The sequence below is a fragment of the Lepus europaeus genome, chromosome 1 (genome assembly GCF_033115175.1).
Source record: "Lepus europaeus isolate LE1 chromosome 1, mLepTim1.pri, whole genome shotgun sequence".
Classification (NCBI taxonomy): domain Eukaryota; kingdom Metazoa; phylum Chordata; class Mammalia; order Lagomorpha; family Leporidae; genus Lepus; species Lepus europaeus.
Window position 1 is genome coordinate 175,206,104 of NC_084827.1, and position 18,547 is coordinate 175,224,650.

General features: G+C 54.0%; 1 protein-coding gene and 1 pseudogene across 1 annotated transcript in view; one reads left to right on the plus strand and one right to left on the minus strand.

Annotated features, from left to right (window-relative positions):
• SLC16A14 (solute carrier family 16 member 14) overlaps positions 1–1,749 on the minus strand; it is a 31,115-nt gene extending 29,366 nt beyond the window's left edge. The window contains exon 1 of the mRNA XM_062202316.1: positions 1,678–1,749. The gene's annotated coding sequence lies outside the window, so the exon portion shown is untranslated. The remainder of the gene's footprint in view (positions 1–1,677) is intronic.
• LOC133763612 (inorganic pyrophosphatase 2, mitochondrial-like) lies at positions 1,525–2,673 on the plus strand (annotated as a pseudogene).
• Positions 2,674–18,547: the final 15,874 nt, after the last annotated feature.

The following is an 18,547-nucleotide window of genomic DNA, read 5'->3' on the forward strand; positions in this document are numbered from 1 at the left end:
ATAAGACAGAACAACAGCCCTTGGTGTTTTCCCCAAGTCTGCATACAACAAAGAGCTGCTTTAAGATAACAGGAATAAAATGTTATTGTTTCTCAACTCACGGGTTGAAATATTAAGCACTTTCCTAAAGTGACAGTAGGAAATTTATATTTTATTTGTAAATAAATAATTGAGAGATGCAATTGCCATCGAACTGCCCTTGGCTTTGCAGTGTATTTGTTCATAGATGTTTTAAGTGGCTTTGAGCAGCGTTAAATGGACACAATGTGTGTGTAGGATTTGGGGTCACATGCAGAGAGCTGGTGGGGAGAGAGGAAGAAGTTACCCAGGATGCTCAGGCGGTCCCTGCAGAGCTGCTGACAGGAGAGGTATTTGCATTTCACACTTAACACCTCTCTCAAAGTCATCCACCATTCAAAAAAAATTTCTTTTTAAATTTGAGAGGCAGAGAGGCCAAGAGACAGAGACGGGCTCCCAATCTCTGGTTCATTCCCCAAATGTCCACAACAGCTGGGGCTGAGTTAGGCTGAAACCTGGAGCCAGGCACCCCATCCATGTGTCGCACGTGAGCGGCAGGGACTCAAGTACTTTAGCTTTCATCTGCTGCCCCTCAGGGTGTGCAGAAGGAGGAGGCTGGCATCAGGAGTCAGAGACGGGTATGGGGCACGGGCACTCCGACAGGGGACGCTGGCGTCTTAACTGGTGCCTAACCTGTTAGGGCAAATGCCTGCCCCACAATTATTACACTCTTGATGTCACAGCTAGTCTATTGTCCAGCCAGGTTAACCAAGCCACATAAAGAGACAACAGAAAAATCAGTGTTTACTCCCTCCTATGGGTGAAGTCTCCTCCACATCTCAGATAGAAATCTAATTGCATGAGGAGGTGAGACCTTAGGAGATAATGAGGCCTGGGGGGGGGCTTCCATCTTTAGGACGGATTAGGACCATTACAGCAGAAGTGAGTCTCAGGGAGGGTGGGCGGGCGGGTTCCTTAGGGAGGGAGTCGGCTCCTGAGGATAAGGATGGGTGGAGACAAGTTTCTTTCTCTGCCTGGGCACCTGCTCTGTGGCCTCTGTCGCATTCTACCCAGCACAAGGCCCTCACCAGCCGTGGCTCCTCCAGCAGTCAGTTGGGGAAACCTCTCTTGCTGGTGAAGCTCCATAGCCTTGCTCACAGCGGGGGCAGGGGGGATAGGACCAAGATGCCCCCTCGCCCCCTCACCTCTGAGTCTGCTTTTAGCATTGCTGAAAGTGTCAGATACCAAACCCACCCTACAGAAGCATCGTCCTAGCCTGCACCTGGCGGGGGAAGGGGAACCGAGAGAGGGCACTGGGACCACTCCAGCCCCAGGCCCCACATCTTTCTCCCCAACGTGGCCTTCAAGTTCTCCACCTTTCTCATCCCCTGATGCTATAAAAAGAGAGCCCGTGGGTGGCCCCCTGGGGTTAGGGGGTGGATGTAGGGCAGCTTTAAGGAGCAGTGTGTGAAATGTCAGTGTGCCTGGCACACCTGCTGACTCAGCATGAGGGCTCCCCCTGCAGCAGGTGGCAGGAAACAGGCAGACGGTGGCTCCAAGAGGCGGTCTTCACTCTCCCAAAACGTGAGTTCTCAATCTCTCCCCCAACCCCTTACAAGTGGGGGAGGGAGAGTAATCTACACAGGTGGGGCCACCCACCTGCTTGCGGGAGCCAGGGCAAGGAGCAGGCCACTGGGCACTGTGGCCCTGTACCACAGGGAAGAGTGCGCCGGCCCCACTCAGAGGACGGCCACCTCTTTTTCAAGAATGCATCTGCTCACTACATTTCCCCCTTTCGTGGTATTCCTCTGACAGTGGACTCTAAGGAGGAAAACGGCATTCCTACAAAGCAAGCACGAAATGATTAATATGAGAGTTTGTTTAACATGGTTGCAGAAGCACCTCGGTGGACAAATGCTAAAATGGAGATTGCCACCCAGGAGCCATTGAATCCCATTAAGCAAGATGTTAAGCACGGCATGCGGCACTCTGTGGCAACTGTCTTCCCTCACAAGGGTTATCTACGGATTACGTGCCCTCCTGCAGACTCGGGGAGATCTCCAACAAGCAGAGGAGCAGAGGAGCGCACACGCTGCTGTGCAGATAATGATCCTGTTGATGTTTGTGAAGTCGGCCCTAAGGTTCTTGGAGAGGTCGCTGGTGTGAAGATTCTCGGAATTTTGGCTCTGACTGATGAGGGGGAAACAGATTGGAAATTAACTGCTATCAGTGCTAATGACCTTGAAGCCTCAAAGGTTGATGATATTGCTGATGTTAAGAGGTTCAAAACTGGTTACCTGGAAGCTACTCTTACCTGGTTTAAGTTTTAGAGAGTACCAGATGGAAAACCAGAACACCAGTTTGCAGAATTCAGAAACAAGGCCTTTGCCCCTGAAGTTATTAAATCCCCTCATGATCACTGGACAGCACTGCTCATGAAGAGAAGCAGTGGAGGGACAATAAGCTGCACAAACGTACGGGAAGAGGAAGCAAGGTCATTCGTTGAATCGAAATCGTCTTCACAGAACAACGCAAATAACGAAGAAGAGCAAATATGGCTCTTCCTTGGCAAGTGAGTGATTCCTTTGAATTTCTGCCACCAAGATTTCCATCTCTGGGGGCTCCAAGACTCCTTTTCCCTAGGTGCTATAAGTATTTGCTGGCTTCCTGTAGAATCTTTTTCCCCCTCAAACTTTTTAAGGTATGCAAATGTAAATAAACATTGAAATTAAAAAAAAAAAACAGGTGGGCTAGGAACATTTATGTCAATGAGCAGAAATGCAAATGAAGGCCCTTTCTGCAGTGGGTCAGAGGTTAAGATACCATTTCCCTGGCCAGCGCCACCGTGGCTTAACAGGCTAATCCTCCACCTTGCGGCGCCGGCACACTGGGTTCTTGTCCCGGTTGGGGCGCCAGATTCTATGCCGGTTGCCCCTCTTCCAGGCCAGCTCTCTGCTATGGCCCGGGAAGGCAGTGGAGGATGGCTCAAGTCCTTGGGCCCTGCACCCGCATGGGAGACCAGGAGAAGCACCTGGCTCCTGGCCAGCACAATGCGCCGGCCGCAGCGGCCATTGGAGGGTGAACCAACGGCAAAAAGGAAGACCTTTCTCTCTGTCTCTCTCTCACTATCCACTCTGCCTGTCAAAAAAATAAATAAATAAATAAAAAAGATACCATTTCCCTGCAGCTGTGTTGTGGAAGGTCTACTCATGACTACTCATAAATCTCGCCCACGTTTCTTTTGTCCTTATGTCGCCCGCGGTGAGCTCATGAGACGTGGAAACAACAGGGGGAAGCGCCAAGCTGAAATTAAAATTACAGTCGCCCCCCAGGCGGACAGCAGGCTCCTGATCAGATGCAGGTGCCTGGTTCCAAAGGTGCGCACCAGAAATGTGGAACCTGCAGAGGGCGCAGTCGAAGCCAACAGGCTGGAGAGGCTGCAGCCGACCCAGGTTGGGGAGCCGGGCAGAGCCCGAGGGGAGCCAAAGCCAGGGCCCCACGAAACCAGCTGGGTTCACGCTGAATTGGGGGGGGGGGCACCTGCTGTGGCTTCTCCCGGATGCACCTGTGCAGCTGGTCCTGATGTCACCATTCTGCAGGCGTGCACATTGAGTTATCTGTTGAATGAGGGCAGTGGGGCTCAGAGAGGTCAAGGCAGCAGGTGGAGGAGCTGACTCCGGGGCGCGGGGGAGTTCTCAGCGCCGTACGCCCCTCCCCCAGCACACACGCTCCCTCCTCCGGCTCTGACGCGCGCACCGCACAAAGCCGGACAGGCAGAAAGGGAATCTCTCCAATCCTCAGTAACATCCTCCCCATCCCCCAGGTCATCCTGGCTAGGGGGGCCTCGATCAACTTTTCTGCACGGCGAAGCAGAACTGAGTTCCTAAAATGTCACCACGGCCGCGGCAGCTCCAGCCCCGGGATGGCCGTCCCGGTCCTCCGAGCTCTCACCTCCCCAGCCCAGTTAGCCTCCCCTCCGCGCCCCGCAGGCGCGGCGACCACAGCCGCCATGCGGGGAGCGGACCTCAGCGCCCACCCTGAGCGCCCGCCCCTGGCATCCCCGCCCCAGGCCCGCGCGGGGAAGCCCGGCCGCTGACAGCGCCCGCAGCCCGCGCGCAGACAACCGCACCCCCGAGTGTGCCTCCGCCCGGCCCCTCTGCGCCCCATCCTCGTGCAGTCCGGGCGCCACGGTGGGGCCGCCACGGCAGCGGGGCAGCGAGGCTGGGCGCAGGTGCCCCAGGTGTCGCGCTCCGGGCCCTGGTCCGCCGCTGGTCCCGCCCGCCAGCTCGCAGCTCCGGAGCCGCGGGAGCGGTCACCACTCACCCCGAGCCGCCTCCCCCGACCCCGGGCCTCCTGGGGTGCCCGTATTTCCCGACCCCGAGCCGCCCCAGCCCAGCCCCGGCCCCGCGCGGCCTCGGGATACTCACCGCCCGCAGCGCGCCAGGCCGCGGCCTCACTCGGCTCCGCGCCCCGAGCCCCGCGCCGGCTGCCGGGCCCCGAGCCCCCAGAGCGGCCGGGCGCAGAGGCGGGCTGCAGGGCCTCCCCGCATCCTGGAGACGCGGCGGCTGCGGCGCGGCCCTCGGCGGGCTCCGTGCGCTCGGTGCGCGGCTCCGGGGCTGGCCGGCCGCTGGCTGCGGGTACAGGTGCGCGCCTCGGGGGAGCCCCGGGGCTCGACGCCTCCGTCCGCGTGGCTCCACGGAGGGTGCGTCTGGAGGCGCCCACACCTAGCCCGAGTCTCGGCCCAATGGCTGCAGTCTCACGGCTCCTCGCTCTTTCATTCCGATACCGGCTAATTCTGGTTTGGCAGGAAAAAAGCCCTTCAGTCCCCTCCCAGGCACACTCTGGTGGCCGGTTGCAGCGTGTCGCTCCGGCCCGGCTCTGCGGAGGACAGGACGCGGGGCGGGTGGGAGCGGAGGGAGGCGGCCAACCGTCCCCAGGGTCCCGGCCCCGCAGCCAGCGAGGCGGTGGGAGGCAGCACCTGCCGCGTTAGGCTCGTCCATGTCCCCTCCCTCCCGGGTCTGGCTGTTGGCGCGCTTCCTGAACCCCGGGCGCACAGCTGCGCTGGGTCGCTGCGTCCCGGTCCCCAGGGCGCACCCAGCGCCGCGCTCGGCCCCGGGAAGTCCTCCGGGTTTGTTGAGTGAGTCTGTGAGTACACGAAGCCCGCGCTAGTCTACCGCACCGGAAAGCTTTCTTCGGATTTCTCTCTGTTGTACCTGTGTTGTCACCAACGTGGTGGCTGAAAGCGACCTCAAAGTCATTCTGATATGGCCCTGAAAAGGGTTTAACGGGACTGCACCTCGCAGCCTGTGTTCCTTCTCGCAGATCCAGGGGGAGACCCTCCCTCCCAGGCTGTCCGCCTTCCTTGGCTGCCGCCCGTCTCTGGCTTGGCTTCTTCCTCATCTTTCACTTCCGAAGACCCCTGGGATTGCACTGGGCTTGTCTGGACAACCGCCTTATTATTGTTATTTTTAATATTTATTTTATTTACTTGAAAGGTAGTTACAGAGATAGAGAGGGAGAGACAGAGAAAGAGGTCTTCCATCTGCTGGTTCACTCCCTAATGGCCTTAATGGCCCAGGGGGACCAGACAGAAGTCAGGAGCCAGGAGCTTCTTCTGGGTCTCCCACATGGATACAGGGGCCCAAGGACTCGGGCCATCTTCCACTGCTTTCCCAGGCCTTAGCAGAGAGCTGGATCGGAGGAGGACCAGCCAGGACTAGAACCGGTGCCCATATGGGATGCCAGCGCTGCAGGCGGAGGATTAACCCGCTATGCCACAGTGCCGGCCCCCAAAAGTGAATTTTGTTCAGAGGTGGGAGGCCATCAAGAGTGTGGTGCAGGGTGTGATATGAGCGGACTGACATTTGCCAAGATCCCAGTGGTAAGAGAAGAATGAGGAGAGACTACAGGGGACCAGGAGCAGAAGCAGAGATCCAAGGCAGGAGGGGAGGGTGATAATCCAAGTGAGAGAAACGGCCCCTCACCGTGGGGCTGGCGACAGGGTGGGGTGGGGACTGGACTCTGATATGCTTTGGAGAGAGCTAAAGGGGTTCTCACAGAAGGAATGTGGGGTGCAAGAGCAGAGATGACAAACATGACTCCAAGGCTGGGAGCCCAGAGCCTGGACGATTGGAGCTGCCGGAGCTGAGATGGGGCGACTTCAGGACAGCTGCTGTGGGGGAGAGGTTAGAAGTTCAGATCTGGGCCTGTTAATATTTTGTTTTGCTTTAATATGGCTCATGTAGTCACACGATGGAATATTATATAGCACTCGAAAGGATTAACCACGTCAACTCACCATAATGTTTGAATCTTAGCAATAAAATATTAAGTGGAAAAAAGGCATAATACTCTTAAAGAGTTTTTTTTTTTTTTAAAAAAAAAACAATAATTTTAGGAAGATACCACACAACTACATAAAAAGGGAGACAAGGGAATCACGAACAGTGCATTCAGAATCCCAGTTTGGGGCCAGCGCTGTGGTGGGGCGGGTAAAGCCCCAGCCTGCAGTGCCGGCATCCCATGTGGATGCCGGGTCGGGTCCTGGCTGCTGCACTTCCAATCCAGCTCCCTGCTAACGTGCCTGGGAAAGCAGCAGAAATTGGCCCAAGTCCTTGGGCCCCTGCACCCACGTGGGAGACCTGGAAGAAGCTCCTGGCTCTTGGCTTCAGAGCGGCACAGCTCTGGCCATTGTGGCCATCTGGGGAGTGAACCATTGGATGGAAGACCTCTCTATCTCTCTCTACCTCTCTCTGTAACTCTGTCTTTCAAATAAATAAATCTTTTTTTTTAAAAAAGAATCACGGTTTATCAGGCCACGGGACAGGCAGATGGGGTGTGGGTGTGTTTATGTCCCTTATTGTCATGCTCCTAGCTTTTTTTTGGGGGGGGGGGGTCAGGTCATAGATACTCAAGATGACCAAGCGGCACTGACCCTGTGGATGCAATGCTGGAGAGACACTGGAAATTAATTAATGTAATTAATGTAATACACGGTGAACAGAACAAAGGACAGGGGATGTGTGCCTGTCTAAGGAGGCACAGAAGAAGCCTTTGGCCAAATCCAACCCCCTCTCACTGGGCAGAGTAGCTCCAGAAGAGAACTTCCTCAAGCCGATAAAGGGCATTTCTGAAAACCCACAGCAAACATCACACTTCCCAAAGGTCAGGAACACAGCTGGGACAGCCATGTTAACCCCTTCCTGTCAAGGCTGTCCTCGGTTCTAACCAGGGCAACTAGGCAGACATGAACTTAAAAACATCTGAAGCAGAAACCCAGGAAGGAAAGGAACGGGTAAAAGAGTCTCTATTTTCAGCTGTTCTGATTTACACACGGAAAAACTATAGGAAATCCAAGAAATATTAAAACTCAATGGTTTCATCAGAGTTTCAGCATGCATTGTGTCGTCTGAGTACAATGTATAAAAAATGCCTCAATGTTATTTCCATACACCAACAATTCCATGTACAATGGCATCAGAAAGAGTTTTAAAAACTAGGAACCAAGTGAGATAAATCATTTGGCATCACTGAAAAGGAATGCAAGCCTTGCGTGTGGAATATGACAAAACAGTCTGGAAAGAGTAAAGAAGGCTCAAGCCAACGCAGGGCTTCTGCACCAGGCTGTGCTGTAACCCGGGCTCACCAGGCTGTGTCCCCAGCCCAGCCTGCCCAGCTCCCCTGCAGCAGAGGCTTGCACACTACAGTGGGTTGTGAAAGCTCGGGGCCAGCATTAGGAAACCCCAGGACTGTGTGATGGGTCGTTATGAAATCTGAGAAGCCGCCCCCTTCCGCCCTGTGCAAGGTGGGAGCCGGCCACACCCAGAGCTTGGCTGAGGAGTGGAGGCCAGCCAGACCCGAGTCGGAAGCCCAGCTCCTCGGTGCTGTGTCTGTGCTGTGCGGGCTGCGCAACCCCCGAGGGCGTACACGAGTCATCCACACTGAGGGTTATTGTGAAGATTCAGTAGCACAGTGCATGCAAGGCCTGGTTCTTGGTCTATCATTTGGGGAGTTTTTTTTTTTGCAAAGTGGCAATGGCAGTGTCATCCAAAGCCACGCCACCTCACTGATGACATCACCCAGCACCGGAGCCCTCTGCAGTAGCATAAATGAATGGTTAAGAGCAGCAAACCTGCAGCCTCATCGACCGCACTGACGTCTACTCACTTGGCCTCTTCGTGACAGCCCAGCGTCAGCTCCTGTCGGATGGGAAAGTCTCAGTCCGTCCCACAAATCACCAGAGACCAGAGGGAGCTTATCAAAAAACAGCCGGAATTCATCGCTTTCTCTCCTGGAGTCTGCAAGTCGGCGGCAGATTCACTGCCCAGTGAGAGCCCATTTCCTGGTTGACAGGTGGTGCCCTCTTGCTGTTGTCGCACGTGACAGCGAGGGGAGGCAGGCCTGGGCTCACGGGGCCCTGCTCTCACGACCTAGGACCGATGGTCTCAGGATACCTACAAGCCATAGCAGAGAGTGAATTCTACGAACAAAAACAGCAGTCATACTTACTCTGGGGTTGTTGTGATGTGTAAATAATTTCATGTGAAGTCGACAGGACCCTCCTGATTGGAAACACCAAGAACAATACAGCTTTTCTTCAACGAGATTCTGGGCATAACATAGATAACCTAAGTCCACCATGCGGCAAAGTCAAACAAACCTGGATTAAGGGGCAGTCTACGGAATCCCTGGCCAGGACTCTTCCGGAGAGTCAGCATCATGAATGGCAAACACTCAAGAACGTCCCAGATTGGGGTCAGTGTTGTGGCACAGGGAGTTGAGCTGCCTCCTGTGACACCGGCATCCCATGTGGGTGCCGGTTCGAGACCCGGCTGCTCCATTTCCCATCCAGCTCCCTGCTAATGTGCCTGGGAAAGCAGTAGAAGATGACCCAAGTCCTTGGGCCCCTGCACCCGCATGGGAGATCAGGAAGAAGCTCCAGGCTCCTGGCTTCCGCCTGGTACAGCCCTGGCTGTTGCAGCCATTTGAAGGAGTGAATCAGTGGATAGAAGAGCTCTCTCTCTCTCTCTCTCTCTCTCTGTCTCCCCCTCTCTCTCTCTCTCTCTCTCTCTGTAACTCTGCCTTTCAAATAGATAAAACAAGTCTTTAAAAACATTTTAAATAATAAAAGAAAAGAACGGCTCAGATTAAAGGAGATGAGAGACAACCGGAAGCTGTGCAGGGCCCCAAGTGCTTCTTCAGCCATGTATGAGTGTTGGCTACATCCTACGAGGGTCTGGAGCCTGCAGAACAGCGTTTTAATTCTGCTGATTTCTTGATTTTTGGAAATTTGTACGAGGGTGTCCTTGGCTTTAGGGGCTGCTCAGTGAGGCACCTGGGAGTAAAGAAGCAACTTAACAGAACGTGAAGTCCTCAGCACGACCCCTGGCACAGGACACGGCGCTGGTGTTAGCGCTGCCGTCTGTGCTGATGCAGGCGAGTATCTAACAGTGCTGCGGCGCCTCCGTGGGCAACGGTGCCGGATGCTGGGGCTGACCCGGCTGCTTTGCTTCTGCTTCCCTGTGTGCGGTTTTTGTCTTAGTCCATTTTGTGCCGCTATTAGAGGATACCTGGTGTGGTGGAATGAGAAGGCCATGCCAAGATGGCCGCTGGCAAGGGAGCGTCAGTTACTCAGGAATGGCTTTGAAACCCACCTGGCAACGGAGCCTGCCTGGCAACAGGCTGTGATTGGATGGCTTTGGAAACCGCCTGGCAACAGGCTGTGATTGGTTGGGGCATAGACCGCCCCTTGACCGGATTGGCTGGTCTTGGCTATATAAGCTGTTGTACCAACTGAAATAAATGAGTCTCTGGGCTGTTTGCCCCAAGTCTGCTTCCACTGGACTCCCAGGGTCTGTGTGGTGACTCCGCGCCTCTTGCCCCCACCACGTTCCTCCTCTCAGAAACAAATCCACTGCAACATTGTTGAGAAATCAACTGCAACAACCTGGCACTGGGCGATTTATAAAGAACAGAGATTTAGTTCTGGAGGCAGGGTAGTCTGAGGTCGGAGGTCAGAGGGGGCCACGCATCTGCTGAGGGTCTTCTTGCCATGTCATCCCATCATGGAGGGAGGCAGGGCATGAGTACCTATGGGTGGATGGCAGGAAGGGGGGCTGAACTCACCAGGTTTTTTTTCCACATTAATTAAATTAATTAATTTTTATTGAAAGGCAGAGAAGCAGAGATAGACAGAGAGAGGTCTTCTGTCTGCTGGTTCATTTTTCAAATGTCCACAGCAGCTAGAGCTGGGCCAGATCAAAACCTGGAGGCTGGAACTCAATCCGGGTGTCCCACATGGTGGCAGGGACCCAAGTCCTTGCTGCTTCTTAAAGCTCACGTTAGTGGGAAGCTAGACTTCAAGGGGGGGGGGGGCTGAGACTCGAACCCAGGCACACTGATCAGGGATGCAGGCATCTCAAACAGTGTCTTTTTTTCCTTTTCAACTTTAATTTAATAAATATAAATTTCCAAAGTACAACTTTTGAATTATAGCAGCTTTCCCCCCCATAATCTCCCTCCCACCACAACCATCCCATCTCCGCTCCCTTTCCCATCCCATTCTTCATCATGACTCATTTTCAATTATCTTTATATACAGAAGATCAACTTAGTATATACTAAGTAAAGATTTCAACAGACTGCACCCACACAGACACACAAAGTATAGAGCACTGTTTGAGTAGTAGTTTCACCATTAATTCTCAAAGTACAACACACTAAGGGCAGAGATCCTACATGGAGGGCAGGTGCACAGTGACTCACGCTGTTGATGTAACAATTGACACTCTTATTTATGGCGTCAGTAATCACCTGAGGCTCTTGTCATGAGCTGCCAAGGCCATGGAAGCCTCCTGAGTTCACCAACTCCGATCTTATTTAGACAAGGTCATAGTCAAAGAAGTTCTCTCCTCCCTTCAGAGAAAGGTACCTCCTTCTTTGATGACCCGTTCTTTCCACTGGGATCTCACTCACAGAGATCTTTCATTTAGGTCATTTTTCTTTTTCTTTTTTTTTTTTTTCCACAGTGTCTTGGCTTTCCATGCCTGCAAAACTCTCATGGGCTTTTTAGCTGGATCTGAATGCCTTAAGGGCTGATTCTGAGGCCAGAGTGCTGTTTAGGGCTTTTGCCATTCTGTGAGTCTGCTGTCAAACAGTGTCTTAACCACTGCGTCAAATGCCCATGGCTGTTTAATGAGCCTGGGATCCCAGCAGTGGGGTCTTCTGAATAATTGGGGTAAAAAAAAAATCAAATGTATCTCATGTGATTTAAAGGCTCTATTGAGGCCGGCGCAGTGGCTCACTAGGCTAATCCTCCGCCTTGCGGCGCTGGCACATCGGGTTCTAGTCCCGGTCGGGGTGCCGGATTCTGTCCCGGTTGCCCCTCTTCCAGGCCAGCTCTCTGCTGTGGCCCGGGAGTGCAGTGGAGGATGGCCCAAGTTCTTGGGCCCTGCACCCCATGGGAGACCAGGAGAAGCACCTGGCTCCTGCCATCGGAACAGTGTGGTGAGCCGGCCGCAGTGCGCCTACCGTGGCGGCCATTGGAGGGTGAACCACCGGCAAAAAGGAAGACCTTTCTCTCTGTCTCCCTCTACTGTCCACTCTGCCTGTCAAATCAATAAATCAATAAATAAGTAAAGGCTCTATTGAGGGAGGTCCTTCCGTGGGAAGGGGGAGGAAGTGACCTGGCCTCTTCAGTGTGCGCACGCCTGAGGAAAGAATGGTACTATTTGCAGAGGTAGTTCTGGTTGCAACATGGGAGCCTGTGCTTCGTGGGCACCAGTGCTGACTGTCAGAATGAGGTGAGATTGGAGCACTGGGAATTTTGTGTTGTTTTATTATTTTTAATTATTAGGTAAGGGGGGAGAGAGCAAGCACACTCCCATCTGCCGGAGCACAATGGCCAGAGCACCAGGAACTCAATCCAGGTCTCCATGTGGGTGGCAGGGAACCAACCGTCTGAGCCATCACTCTGCTTCCCAGGGCCTGCATTAGTGGAAGGCTGGATGTGGGAGCTGGGGCTGGCACTCAGACCAGGCACTAGGATAAGGCATCCGGGGGCCCTGGCCACCAGGCCAAATTCAGCCCCGAGCACTGGCGATTTCAGATGTACACCGACTAACAGTGATGGATACTGAGTCTCTTTCATGCATCCAGAACCATCACTGAGGTCCCATGGGTGCCAGAAACTGTTTCCAGGTGCTGACAAATCAGTGCTAAATGTCTACATAGCCACTTCTTGCTTTGCCTGCCGATGGTCAAGGATTAAGCCTCCGTTTGGAGTTGGACAGTCTTTCAAAGCCCTCCACTTCCTAAAGGGGGGAGTTCAAGCTTCAAACTTCCAGCCTTCACAAGTAGTCCTATCTTGATTTTTTTTTTATGATTTATTTACTTATTTGGAAGGTAGAGTTACAGAGAGAGGGAGAGATCTTCCATCTCCTGGTTTACTTCCCAAATGACAGCAATGGCCAAGGCTGGGTCCGGCCAAAACCAGGAGTCTGGAACTCTGTCTGGATCTCCTATGAGGATGGTAAGGGCCCAAACGCTTGGGCCATGTTCTCCTGCCTATTCAAGGCACACTACCAGGGAGCGGGGTTGAAAGTGAAGTGGCCAGGACTCAAACTCGTGCTCATATGAGATGCTGGCATCGCAGGTGGTGCTTCACCAATGTGTGCCCCCCCATCTTGAATCTAATAGTCAAGCTTTGTTCTCATGTGTGTATTTATGCTTTTCCTTCTCTAGTCATTTGTTTAACAACAGTGGCTGAGAGCTAACTGTGCCTCAGGTGCACTTCATCTGATGGAGAACAGTTTAAGTCAAAGTTACAACCGATTCCATTGAAAGAAAATGGTCAGTCGTTCATTGTTGAGGAAGACAGGCAACATTGGCTTAGGGCAGTGGTTCCCAGCCACAGCTGCATCTTAGAACCACCTGGGAGCTTTGGAAAACTCCAGATGCCCACGCCACACTCCAGAACAACTGAATTATGAAGCCAAGTAGCCCTCATCTGCCATCCTCCCTGGGGGGTTATTTTCTGAAGAAATTGAATCAGAGTGGGTCCAGACTCAGATAGCAGGCTGGGCAGAAGGTGGACAGAGAGCTGGAGGCTCGGGTGAAGTGTACAGAGCAGCTCTCAGCCCCTTCTCCTGTCCTGGTCTCAGGACAGCAGCAGTCTGGCTTATGCTGCTCAAGAGGGTTATGGGAAGGTCGCTGGATCATTCATTCCCTGGAGAGACAGAGTGCTCCCAGCAAGAATGACTCATAAATCGTGATGTTTTATGGGGGTACCCAATGGCAACCAGTAAAATACACCCTTTGGCTCATGAGCAGAGTTCTAATCAGCAGTAGGTTTAAATATGTACTGGCCAAGTTCGTTGGGTTTTACAAAGTTGTTTATAGCTGTGGCATTGGAGGGTTGGGCGGGGCTCAGGGAGTGGGCTCTGCTGGATCCCATGCTGAGCGGGAGTGGGCTAAACACTGCACTGGCCCACCCGGGCACCTGCTCACTCATGGGAATGACAACAGTGATTGCTGAGAGCCTGTCACCGCTCTCAACCCGGTGATTTTCCTCCATGATGCCAGCACCTCCAGGAGGGAGATGCTGTGGTTTCCTGTGTGGAGGGGAGGAAGCAGGCAGAGACAGGTTAAGGAGCTGCCTGGGCTCAAGCTAGGGGGTGGCTGAGCCAGGCTTTGCAATCAATGCAATCTCTACATCCACCCATTCAGCGCTGCTGCCTCTAGTGGAGAATTCTCCAGAACAAACCGCAAGCAACAGTTGGCTCTGAGAACGAGGGTCCCAGCCTCCCTTGGGTCATCTTCTCCATCTCTTTGCACACCCATTCCCCGTTGCTGGGTGTGCCTGGGGTCCCACAGCATCCCACAACCTTGGAGAGCGTCCATCAGTTTGCGATTTTCTCGTCTTCACCTCCTTCTCTGGGAATTGAATGTTCCCAAACTGCCAACGGCCAGCAGTTGCACCTGTTCAGCCCAGAACCTATGCTGTCTGCTCTCTTTTGCCCAGAAAAACTTTGCCTTGGGGATTCCAATGGGCACCATGCTCTTCCCCTGAAGCTTAGCTCATGTCACTGGAACACCACTGATATTACCAGTGGATAATCTCCAGCTTGGTTGAAATTTAGCGAAGCCCCAAGGATTTCCAGAGAAAGCTGAGCAGGAAATCAGGTGTGTCTTGGAGCCCGGCCTGTTTCACAGTCAGGGGCCCATGCCTCCTCTACTTGCTTCTGGCCCATCCAGTGAATGAGATCACTGCTCTTCTAATTACCACAGCAGCTCCCCCACCTCCTGACCTTAGCCATTGCAAATGCCAGAGCTCATCCTGCAGCCAAACTGCTCACCGCCTGAGTCCCCGCTGTCTTAGTGGGGCCATTATGCATGGTCACCCAGCCGGAACTCTCAGAAGGAAGTGTTGGGTGCTGTTACACCTGCCAGCTTACACCCTCTGCTCAATCAAGCGCCCCCACCTGCAGCGCTCCTTGGCCTTTCTCATCCTCCTCTGCCAGCCTCAGCTCCCACGGATGAACGCCTGGACCTCGGCGCGTCCCCAGCCACATGAGCCCCCTCCAGCCTCACCCACCCCCATCTCTGAGCAGGGCCTGCTCTGCCTGGGTGACTGTGGTGACTGCTCCATTCCTGCGAGGCCTTCCTCTCCCATCTCTCCTGTTGGTGCTTCCCACACCTCAAGGACGCCTGGTTGACTTCTGCCTCCCAGCAGAAGTGGCCTCGCCATCCCCTCAGTCTGGGTTTCCCAATGGACACCTGCCCCGTCCCGCTGCTGTGTGTCACCCACCGTGTTTTGTGCTCCTCAGTTTGCAGTGTGACTGCCTGCATTGGAAGCCTGCCTGTGCCACTCACCGGCTGCGTGAACTTGGTAGCACTGCTGTGTTGCATTGTTGTGAGATTAAATAAAACAATGCAGGTGAAGAGCCCACAGAGGACTTGGTACAGGAGCCACTCCCAGCATTAGCTTTCATTGTCATTGTCATCATCACCTTCCTCCCATCAACCTCCAGATATTCACAGAATGCCACTGGGTGCTGGTGAGTCACAGTGATGAACCGATCAAGTCTTGCCCTCCTGAGGTTCACTCCGGGGGAGAGGTAAAAGAGACAGGTGAGCAAATGGACGACATGACTTTCAGGGATGGAGGGTGTCAGTGACAGCAAGATGACGCGATAGAGGGGCTCGGAGGCTAACATATTTTGGATCACTTTCATATCATACGGATTATAGGTGTCTTCAGGATCAGTCAGCATTTCTAGGGGTGAGCATTGGGGTGCAGCAGGTTAAGCAGCCTGCTGGGGCGCCTGCATCCCACATTGGAGAGTCTGGTTGGAGTCTCAGCTACTCTGTGCTTCCGATCCAGCTTCCCGCTAATGCACTCAGGAGGCAACAGATGACGGCCCAAGCACCTGGGTTCCTGCCACCCACATGGAAGACCTGGATGGAGTTCCTGGCTCCTGGCTTTGACCTGACCTAACCCTGGTGATTGTGAGCATTTGGGGAGTGAACCAGCAGATGAAAAATCTCTGTTTGTCTCTGCCTTTCCCTCTCTGCCATTTTGCCTTTCAAATAGATAAATCTTTTTTTTTAATTGAGAAAAATGAGTAAGTGAATGAACAATAAGTTACTTCCCCACGGGCTGTGTTTAGTCCCTTTGGTTCTGGCATCTTGAGACACTCTCCTGATTCAATAGGTTCGGGGCATCTGATGGAAGTGGGGTGGGAGGAGGGGCCTCCCCCCTATCGCCCCAATTCCCCTTTCATTTCAGATGCTGTAGGGCCCCCTTGCTCTCAGGCCCAAGCCCTCAAGTCCAGACACTGAGTCTGCCTGGGTCACACAGCCTCAATCTCTTGACCTGAGTCTCACCAGGACCGTGCCTGGGCAGGGAGGGACAGCTGCATTATGGGCAACAGCAGGAAGGGCATTGGTCGGACTTAATCCACAGAGCCTGGTAAGAATGTGTTCCTGGGGACAGAACCAACCTCGTGCACATGGGATAGATGCACCCTCCTTCATAGCACACCTCGAAGTTTCTCTTCCCCAAAAGTCAATTCTACGGGCCTCTGGGGGCTCATCTTCCGGGGGGGTTTACAGTCATTCTTGTTACCCGAATGCTGTGGGGAGAGATTCTCTTTCAAGGGTAAGTAACGCAGATCCATCTCTCAGTTCCTTAGCAAAGAGCGGGGCACCGAGACTCGGGGTGGGGGTCTTTCCATAAGGACTGAGTTATCAGGAGCACCAGATGGTTCTCCACGCAATGCAGGCATCTCAGATGGGAGATGGCATGCCTGAACCAGGAGCCTGGGATGGAAGGAGGCCAGGCCAGGAAACGGTGAGTGTGCAGGGAGGGGCAGCCCAGACTCGCTCAGGCTGTGTCCCATCTGCCCGGAGCTGCCATGCTAGCAACGCCCGAACTTCCCGTGCTCTGTTGGAGGAGGGCACTGAGGCCGAACACCACTCTGCGCCCTCGCCTTCTGCAGCCTTTCTCCACGCACGGGGAAAACGATGAGTGCCACGTGTCTCCGTGCCACGTGACGTGTCCCAAACTGTCGTCTGGTCCATTGTTGGAAATTGCAAGACTGATGCTGGCCTGGCATTCCCACTGTGGCCATACAGGGTGTTAAAATGTTGACACATCTCAACCACGCTTGGTAGGTTGGCAAGTGGCTGCTGCTGGGTCCTTGCCACGCCATGCCCCCCTCTGCCACAGCTGAGTCCGTTCTCTTTAGGGGGTGACATTGCCTCACCAGCTGTGACACACTTAGACTATCACTCCTGAGCTGCCTAACACTGCTGCGTGAGACAGCTGTATCCCGTACTATGCACTTAGACATTTAAATGTACTTGGTCAGACTATTTGCTGCAAACTTCTACCTTTTGAGATCTGCAATGTGTAATCTTTCCAATGGCCCTCCCAGGATGCAGGAGGGGGTCCTGTGTCCTCCATGGTCACACTTCACCCCCACAAAAGCCCAGATGCTTGTGTGCCTCAGTTTCCCTTTTCTGTATTGAGGAGAAGCAGGAAGTGGGAAGACAAACAGGTGACCGTCACCATGGTCACAAGGCCCAGACTCTCTTCCTTTTCCTCTGGGCTCACTTGCTGCTGTACGGCCACACAGCAAGTGCCAGGTGCTTCTCCAATCTGGCAGTCCAGAGCTTCCAAGTGGGCTACAAGGCCCCTGCTGGTGGTGAATTAAACCATCACAGGACGAACTCACCTGAGAGGCCGCTGGGGTTGATTTCTGGGGGCCTGGTGGATGACTGGGGGCTTTGGGCATTGGTGGGGTTTTGTGGCCCAGGTGGTGGCACTTGACCTGGCCAGCACGACATGGGAAGAGCCTCCTAAGCCAGGGGCATTTGGGAACAAGATTCTCTGTCAAGTTTTTGCCACTGGCCAATATCTTAGCATCTGAGGCTCTCCCCTGTCCCAAATCCCTTACTTCCCCCCAAATGCACGAGGTATTCTTGAACGATGTCCATGAAAGCCCCTCAGTGAGGAGTGGCACCCAGTGACGGCAGTAGATGGAAAGAGTGAAGAAAGGCAAAGGGAAGAAAACACTGACATTGTCAGCCGTCTTCCTTGGCATCGACCCGGGAGGGCCTGTGCCTTCCCCTGTGGGAGCCCAGGCCCATCTTGGTGGCTCTTGGACAGCAGGCTGTCCTCGTCGAGTGGACACAGGGAGCCACCCCGGGGAAAGGCTACCTCTCTCAGGACAACAGGCTTGGGCTTTTAGCTCGCTTCACCGCCGAGATAACGAAATCCGCCTTGCCTTTGGTCTTGCTGCAACGGTGCCTCTGTGTGGCTCATTTCAACGTGTGAGGCAGTTGAGGCAGGGCGCACTCTCCTTTTCCTGATCTGCAGCTGCTGTGGGCAGGGGGAGGTGCAGAGGGAGAGGGGCTTGAACAGAAACTAGGCGTCTAGGGGCCGTCTCTGTTCCTAGGTCACCGGTTCTCTGCAGGTCAGGCAGGAGTTTTCAGCCCCCTGTCCGTCCTCTGCACGCTGACTTCTTCCCCCACCCTGTGCCGGGTCCTGGATCACAAACTGATTCCGGGCTCATCCTCCAAACCACGCAGGGGTGTGTGCATCCTGAAACCTAGCTTACCAGAGGATCTGAGCGTTGAGAAAGATGTTGGAGGCCCTCCACGTCAGAGGGCAGTACATCTAGCTTGATACCCAGTTTGGGAAGTGAAGTTTTGTTGCAATACAACGGCTGTGTGCATACTCACTGCTTGTCTTTTTATTTTTTATTTTTCCAAGCAGAGTTATACAGTGAGAGAGGGAGACAGAGAGAGTTATAGACAGTGAGAGATACAGAGAAAGGTCTACCTTCCGTTGGTTCACCCCCCCCCCCCCCAATGGCCACTACAGCCGGCGCGCTGTGCCAATCCGAAGCCAGGAGCCAGGTGCTTCCTCCTGGTCTCCCATGCGGGTGCAGGGGCCCAAGCACTTGGGCCATCCTCCACTGCCTTCCCGGGTCACAGCAGAGAGCTGGACTGGAAGAGGAGCAGC